This window comes from Nicotiana tabacum, chromosome 4 (assembly GCF_000715075.1).
Source record: "Nicotiana tabacum cultivar K326 chromosome 4, ASM71507v2, whole genome shotgun sequence".
In the NCBI taxonomy this organism is placed as follows: domain Eukaryota; kingdom Viridiplantae; phylum Streptophyta; class Magnoliopsida; order Solanales; family Solanaceae; genus Nicotiana; species Nicotiana tabacum.
Genome location: NC_134083.1, coordinates 35,933,672 through 35,941,080, shown reverse-complemented (window position 1 = coordinate 35,941,080; position 7,409 = coordinate 35,933,672). Strand labels below are relative to the sequence as shown.

At 35.1% G+C, this 7,409-nt stretch overlaps 1 long non-coding RNA gene across 1 annotated transcript; it reads left to right on the top strand.

Annotated features, from left to right (window-relative positions):
* The first annotated feature begins 310 nt into the window (after window positions 1–310).
* Window positions 311–3,942, top strand: LOC142180281 (uncharacterized). Its single transcript, XR_012708621.1, has 2 exons — window positions 311–807; window positions 3,835–3,942. It is a non-coding gene; the product is annotated as an uncharacterized LOC142180281 (long non-coding RNA).
* Window positions 3,943–7,409: the final 3,467 nt, after the last annotated feature.

The following is a 7,409-nucleotide window of genomic DNA, read 5'->3' as shown; positions in this document are numbered from 1 at the left end:
GATTTTTCAACACTTTTTAGTATGTAAATAATTTTAAGTTTAATCTACATGTTTTAACCTTTATTTTATTTTTAGTAGGTTTTATTTAAGAAAATTAAAAATCACAAAAATTATATGTTCTTGATTTTAAAATATTTAGCTAGTATTTTTATTTTACACTCTTAAAAGAAAAAAAATATTAATTAAAGCAAGAATCAATGAGTTATTTTCATGTGGCAAGATTCTTCCTTATCTTTTGTAACAAACTCCCATGCTCTCTCTAAAAAACTCACATGCCCATACACACTCTTTTTACTTGGCCACCAATTAATCCCTAAGACCTAATTTCGAGAGGCCCCGGACACAAAAAAAAAAAGAAGGGCTACTCTCAATTTCCTAATTCCCAGCAGCTCCTCCTTCTTCACCTGGGTTTAGCCATAAAAGCCATCATCTCTCCTCTAGTAAACCCACTTCCCGTCACTACCTAAAAACCTCCATCTTCATCACCTGAAATGCACCCACCAAACTCTACTCTCAAATCAGTTTAACACCACCGAAATTCCAGCCCGTAATCACCCGTTTGAAACACCATTGCTTCAGCCATTAACCCCCAAAACATCGGCCGAAAAACAGTCCGTAAATACCCTTTAAGCCACCGCAAAACTCATCGAGTCAATGAGGCCTCTGTTTGAAATCTATTCGACGCTTCCGTTGTCCAAAGTCCCAGTCAAAAAATGTGAGCCACTTCTTGCTTTATGCTTTCCGTTGTTGGGTTCAAACGTGATTGCTAATAAAAAATTTTCTTGAAGACGTTTGGCTTCTGAAAAGGTTCAATACTGAACTCTTGTTCATTATTCAATTTTTGAATTTTATTCTTGTAGCATTTGATTGTAATATTTGTTTGGCTCTGTGTTTATTCTTCACTTTTAAACAAGAGTGCCTTTGCCTTGGTTAAAACAGTGATTAGTTTGTTATTAGTGTTCTTGTGCAATTTTGGTGCTTTGTGCATTTCTTAGCGATGTGTTCATTGCTTAGATTATATTGGTATTATACTGATTTGTGAAGTAGTATGGTTTTTTCTGTTGAATCCTATATGATAGAATAAGTTTCAGAATTAAAAGCAGATTGGTTTTGAGTTAATAAGGTGGGTGTACTTTATTTGGTGAAACAATTTAATAATACTAACTTCTTAAGTTGCAAAATATTGGACTTCTTTGTTGAATCAGAAGCAGATGGATTTAGTTCCTTTATAGAATTTATTTTGTTTGGATATGTTCCTTTTTTATCTGAGCATATATCCTTGGAGTTGTTATGTTAATTATTGGGTTCGTCTCGCTTTTCTGATTTTCACTTGATTACAGTACATTGCTTATGAATACATGATCCCTATCCTTTATTTTAGTGTCTTGTTTATCATGCCTTATTTGTTTGTTCATGTGGAAAATATTTCATGTTTGTACCGTTATTCCAATTATCTCCATGATGGTTTCATTCTTGGTGAGGCATTTTAGTGCTCGTTTGTTAATATGTTTTCTAATTGACGGGAATATGGGGGCATTTCGGTATTTGGACAAAAGATAGATAATGGGTGCACATGATAATTCAGTTGGCAAAGGTGCTAAAATTTGGGCATCACTAATGTACTATTGAATATTACTTGGTCCACATGTAAGTAAGGCTACAAACTAGTACACTTTTCCATAACTGATTTACTCCATTTTTTCACAATAATTCCATATCCATAAACTCTTGGCCTCACAATGTATCTCAAATGTAGTTAAGAAATATCCATGTACATCGTAACTTGCTTTGGGCGCGATTAATAATAAATCATCGTGACTATGGGTACGGTTTCCGTGGTATAGTCATGATACATAAATCCCAACTCCAGTGCGCGTTTCACGTGAATTGACCATAAATTCAAATATTAATTTAAATAAACATATTGTGAGTCACGGGTGCGTTTCACGTGACACGATTCACAATGTGTACAAAAATAATAAGTGCGCGACATCGCGACTTATTTAAATAATTTTCATAAATATTAAAAGCGGTTAAAAGGAATAAAATGCACAATAGGTTCAAACATGTAATAAATCAGATAATTAGGCCAATTATTAATAGTTGAGCGACCGTGCTAAAACTACGGAACTCGGGAGTGCCTTACACCTTCTCCCGAGTTAATAGAATTCCTTACCCGATCTTCTGTATTCGCGGACCATAAATAGAGTTAAATTTTCTCGATTTGGAATTTTAAAATAAACCAGTGACTTGGGACACCATAAATTATTCAAAGTGGCGATTCTGATCAAATAAATAATTCCATTTCGATTAATGTCACTTTAATTGGAAAAACTCCCTTATCCCCCTTCGGAAAAAAAGAGGTGTGATAGCTCTGGCGACTCTGCTGGGGACAAGAACCCAGAACTTCTGATTCAGGGTTTTGATTTTTATGTGTTTGAGCTTAATGTGCTAAATACCGCTTTTTACCGCTTTGATATTGCCGTGAACTGTATATAAAACTTCTACGAAACCCTCATTTTCTCTGAGTCTTCTAAATCTTCCGGGGAGCGTGCGCTTCGCGTGGCTTCTTTTCTGTTAGAGTCATATCCTAATTTTAGAACGAGGTTCGGATAAGTTGCCAAGCCGGTGAAGCTTCTGTATTCCCGGTACGCTGCCTCCTGCCCCCCCCGGCTCGAGTTGTCCGCTCGGGTAAGCCAGGTCTAGAACAATACACCCAGGATTTAAACTTAGAATAACACAGCCTCATGCCGGATCCCTAGTAGGTACGTTTGCTTGCATCACGTGCATTTGACTTAGGGGACTCAACACAGGGGTTGGGTCCGTCTAGGATAGGTGTACCCAAAATTAAAGGACCATCCTGATGCATTATTACTTGCTACTAGTGCATTTATTTTTTTCGACTTGCATGTTGACTGGCTTCTAGAATAGAGAAGAAAAATCACAAAAACAAACAACAAGAGTGAGGTAGGTATTTGAAACATTTCGAAACTCTGCCGAAAATTTGAAAAAAAAGAAAGAGAAAATATGCCAATATTTTCAAAAGTCATTGTTTCCTTTGTTCCGTCAAAACTGGCAGAACTACGTGGGTCTGATTCTCACCGGATGTGAGATACGTAGGCAAACCTCATCGGTTCCGGCCCCATTTTTTAAAGAATTCAAAAATATTTTTCTTTAATTTCTTCTTTAGGAGTCTTTTATTTAGAAAATTCCAAACAAATAAAAAATAAGAAAAATTTTAAATCAAAAAATATTTTATTTGTAGGATCCTTTCATTAGAAAAAGAAAACAAATGAAATCAAAATCCAAAAAAATATTTTCTACCTTTTTTTTCAGAAGTCTTTTTCCCAAAATTAAAAAAAAAAATCAAAAATACAAAAAATATTTTATTTCTTCTTTAGAAGTCTTTCTTTTAAAAATAAAATCAAAATAAAAAAATCAAAAATAAAAATATTTTCTTTCCTCTTTAAAAGCCTTTCTTTCGAAAATTTAACAAAAACAAAATTGCAAAAAGTACATATTCTTTTTCTAAATGCTTTCATTGTTTGAGTGTTTTCAAAAGTAAAAAAAAGTTTTAGCTTATTTACCTATTCATAATCCTCCCGAACTACGCAAGATCTGATTCATATTCCCACATGATGCGTAGGCAACCCACATCAGGTTCTATCGAATGAAAAAAAAAGAAAAAAAAGAGAAAGGAAAGAAACAAAAAAAAAAGAGAAAAGAGAGAAAAGGAAAAAAAGAAAGAGAGTGTTTATTCTAACATGCTTGTTGTTTTGAAATAAAAAGCTAGTTAAATGTGTTCGGTTTGTTGGTTTGCAATGGCGATTCCAGGATCCTTCGGAAATAAAAGCATCTTTTCAACCAATGGAACAAACACAACTGTTGTTGATCCAAGATCACAGAAAGGCAAATAGGAAAGTTGGCGGTGAAAAATAAAAATGGAGACAAATGTGGGGTTGACTTTACCAGATTTGAGCAATAGGACATGGCCTGCTTTAGATGATTGTCAAAATTTGAGTGTTGAATCCAGAGCAATCAAAACGGTTAAATGTTGTAGTAATGCTGATGTGCGAATGTGTGGCTAAGATGTCGCTTAACAACTGGAAAGTCACTCCTCTTTTAGCCATGGTAGCTTATTTTGTCTTCTTTTCTTCTTCTTTTTGTGTTATCGGACCCTGCTATTCTTTATTCAATAAAAAGCAGTCAGTCATTTTGTGTCCATTTTTGTGCATAGTTCTTTTCACGCTAGTTCTAGTGACATGACATGCATGCGGAATTTTTGGTCAGATCTTAGAAAACTGATTTAGTCTTGAATTGGATAACTAAGAAAGAGACTTTTGAAGATGTATAGAGACATGAAACATTCGGAAAATAAGAATGAAACAAGTTTACATGGAATAAAAGCAGTCATGCTCATAATAGTTAAGGATCTCTACCTTTTGAATCATTGAGAAAATCGGGCTTAAGGATAATCGGACGGGTTGACGTCTGTTTAGCACTAAGAGATAGAAAGAATTTTTCAAAAGAAGGTGTATCCCAGTCAACTTGAAATGGATCAGTTTATTGGCAAAATGCATCTTCTACATCAAGACAAAATCGAAGAAAAGTCACCCAAATTGACAAGGGTCATTCACTGCGAGGAAAGTATTGCTCATACAACTTTACACTGAAAAAGACCAGAAAGCAACATGTACATCAATGTCGTGATTGTGAAGGGCTAATGTGATTGGCATTCTCGAGGCTGGGAGGCCCTTTTTCTGCTATCCAAATACTTTATACCTTCGTTACCTCTTTCGAGCCAGTGTTATTTTCTTTGACCGCCCTCTTTTGGAATCAAGTTTAGACTCAAAAGTCTAAGAAAAAAACAAAGAAAAAAAAAGAGAAAAAATGAAAAGAAAAGTCCACGCCCTAAGAGTACAAACTGGGGAAACTCTTAGAAAGTACAAGTGAAACAAAAAAAATAGAATAGTCAAAGGTCCATATCCTAGAAAATAGAAGTTGGGCAACTTGTTTTGAAAAAAAAAGGAAAAAAGAAAAAAAAAGAGCAGAAAGAAAAATGAAAAAATAATAGTTAGGTCAGATGTTTGAACTACGTTAAACCTGATTCCTTTAAAAAAGGGATATGTAGGCAGCCTTACACGGTTCAGTCCAACCAAATAAGAATTCAAAAAAAAAAGAAAAAAAAAAGAGAAGAAAAAAGAAAGAAAGAAAAAAAATTCAAAAATCCCCAGTATCAGAAACTGGGGCAAAAATTTTATTTCACTTTTGAAAGAGTCGATTCCAAGAGTTGTAAAGTGTACAACCCATCATATTGAGTCTACTTAGAGCCTCCACGCCGACCTTTCTTTCCAACCCTATCCAAAAATCTTCCAAATAAAGACCTCCCGATATGCCTTCAAGAATGCCAAGAGACGCATGCAATGAGCAACAGTTGTCACACGCATAGAACACTGTCAATTTGCTCACACTAGAAAGCAAAAGAAAAAGAAAAATAAAGAAGAAAAAAATGAGAGAGTCTTACTAGTGAAAACCCTCACGGGCACTGTAAGGCGACAGTAAGCAGAGATAAATAAATGAGAGAGGCTTGTTGGTAAAAATCCCTCGAGGCACTACTTGTGGAAAGTGAGTCGTGAAGCTGATGTAAAGGATTGGCAAGAACAAGCCCGGCTTCAAAGTCATAAGAATGGTAAAAGGGAAGATTTGGTCAGTTTGATAGATCAGACTGTTAAGTCCAAAATGCATGTCATGATCATTAAGGCTAGTTACCGCAAAATAAAAAGGGAAGAAAAGAAGAAAAAAAACTCTTCCTTCTGTCCTTCCGACAGGGGCATTTCTTGTTAATACTTGTTTCTTTGCATCATTGTGTCCTTCACTTTGAGTCAGTCCTTGTCAAAACAAGCAAGAAAAGATTTCAAAATCTGCTACCAGCTTTTCAGTTGTACAAAGTAAATTTGGCCAACACACTTAGTCGTTACTGTCAACATGCCTTGAGGGTTCGTGAAAATGTTTGCCCCCAAAAGACTCTTGTCAACCTACTGGGCGCAAACAAAGATAATTGGTGATTCTCTCTGACAGACAAATTTCTCAAAAAGCAGAAAGACATTCAAGACATTGAAAAGGTCACCTAAGCAAAGATCTCCAGTTGGGATAAGGCTGATTGAGCACAAATACAAATGGTACTGGGTGTGAAACGATCAGGGTTGATGTAAAGCAAAAGGTCTCTTGAAACTGACTCACGCTGATTGAGCAAAAGCCAAGCTGCCCAAGACTCAAGGCCACAAACCGACCACCACTTTTAAAACTGACAAAATTTTCTTTGTTTGAAACAGGAACAAAGCAGTGCAAGGAAAGTGGTTCAAAAGAAGAAAAAAAGAGAGAAGAGAAGAGCCGACAAAGGGAAGTTTCTCAAATCTTTGCCTTTATTTATCTTGCTAGTGTGCATAAAATATTGTCATTGCTCTTCACATTTTTCCTCCTATGATGAAAAGTCCTAGTCTGATAGATTTTCTCCCAATAAAAATCTTAGTCTGATGAAATTTTCTCCTAAGATAGAAAACCTAGTCTGATGCATTTTTTCCTATGATAGAAATCTTAGTCTGATGAATCTTTCTCCTAAGATAACAAAAAAGACCTATTCTGATGAATTTTCTCCTAGGATCGAAATCTTAGTCTGATGAATCTTTCTCCTAAGATAGAAGACCTAGTCTGATGAATTTTCTCCTAAGAAAATCCAGACTTCCCTTTTTTTTAACTTATTATCCTAGGAGAAAATTCATCAGACTAGGTTTTCTATCTTAGGAGAAAGATTCATCAGACTAGGTTTTCTATCTTAGGAAAAAATTCATCAGACTAGGTCTTCTATCTTAGGAGAAAGATTCATCAGACTAAGATTTTGATCCTAGGAGAAAGTTCGTCAGACTAGGTCTTCTATCTTAGGAGAAAGATTTATCAAACTAAGATTTCTAACCTAGGAGAAAATTCATCAAACTAGGTATTTTTTCTTTTTTCCTTTTTTGGTATCTTAGGAGAAAGATTCATCAGACTAAGATTTCTTAGGAGAAAATTCATCAGACTAGGTTTTCTATCTTAGGAGAAAGATTCATCAGACTAAGATTTTGATCCTAGGAGAAAGTTCATCAGACTAGGTCTTCTATTTTAGGAGAAAGATTCATCAGACTAAGATTTCGATCCTAGGAGAAAGTTCATCAGACTAGGTCTCTTTTCTTTGTATCTTAGGAGAAAGATTCATCAGACTAAGATTTCTATCCTAGGAGAAAATTCATCAGACTAGGTCTTCTATCTTAGGAGAAAGATTCATCAGACTAAGATTTCAATCCTAGGAGAAAATTCATCACACTAGGTCTTTTTTGTTATCTTAGGAGAAAGATTCATCAGACTAAGATTTC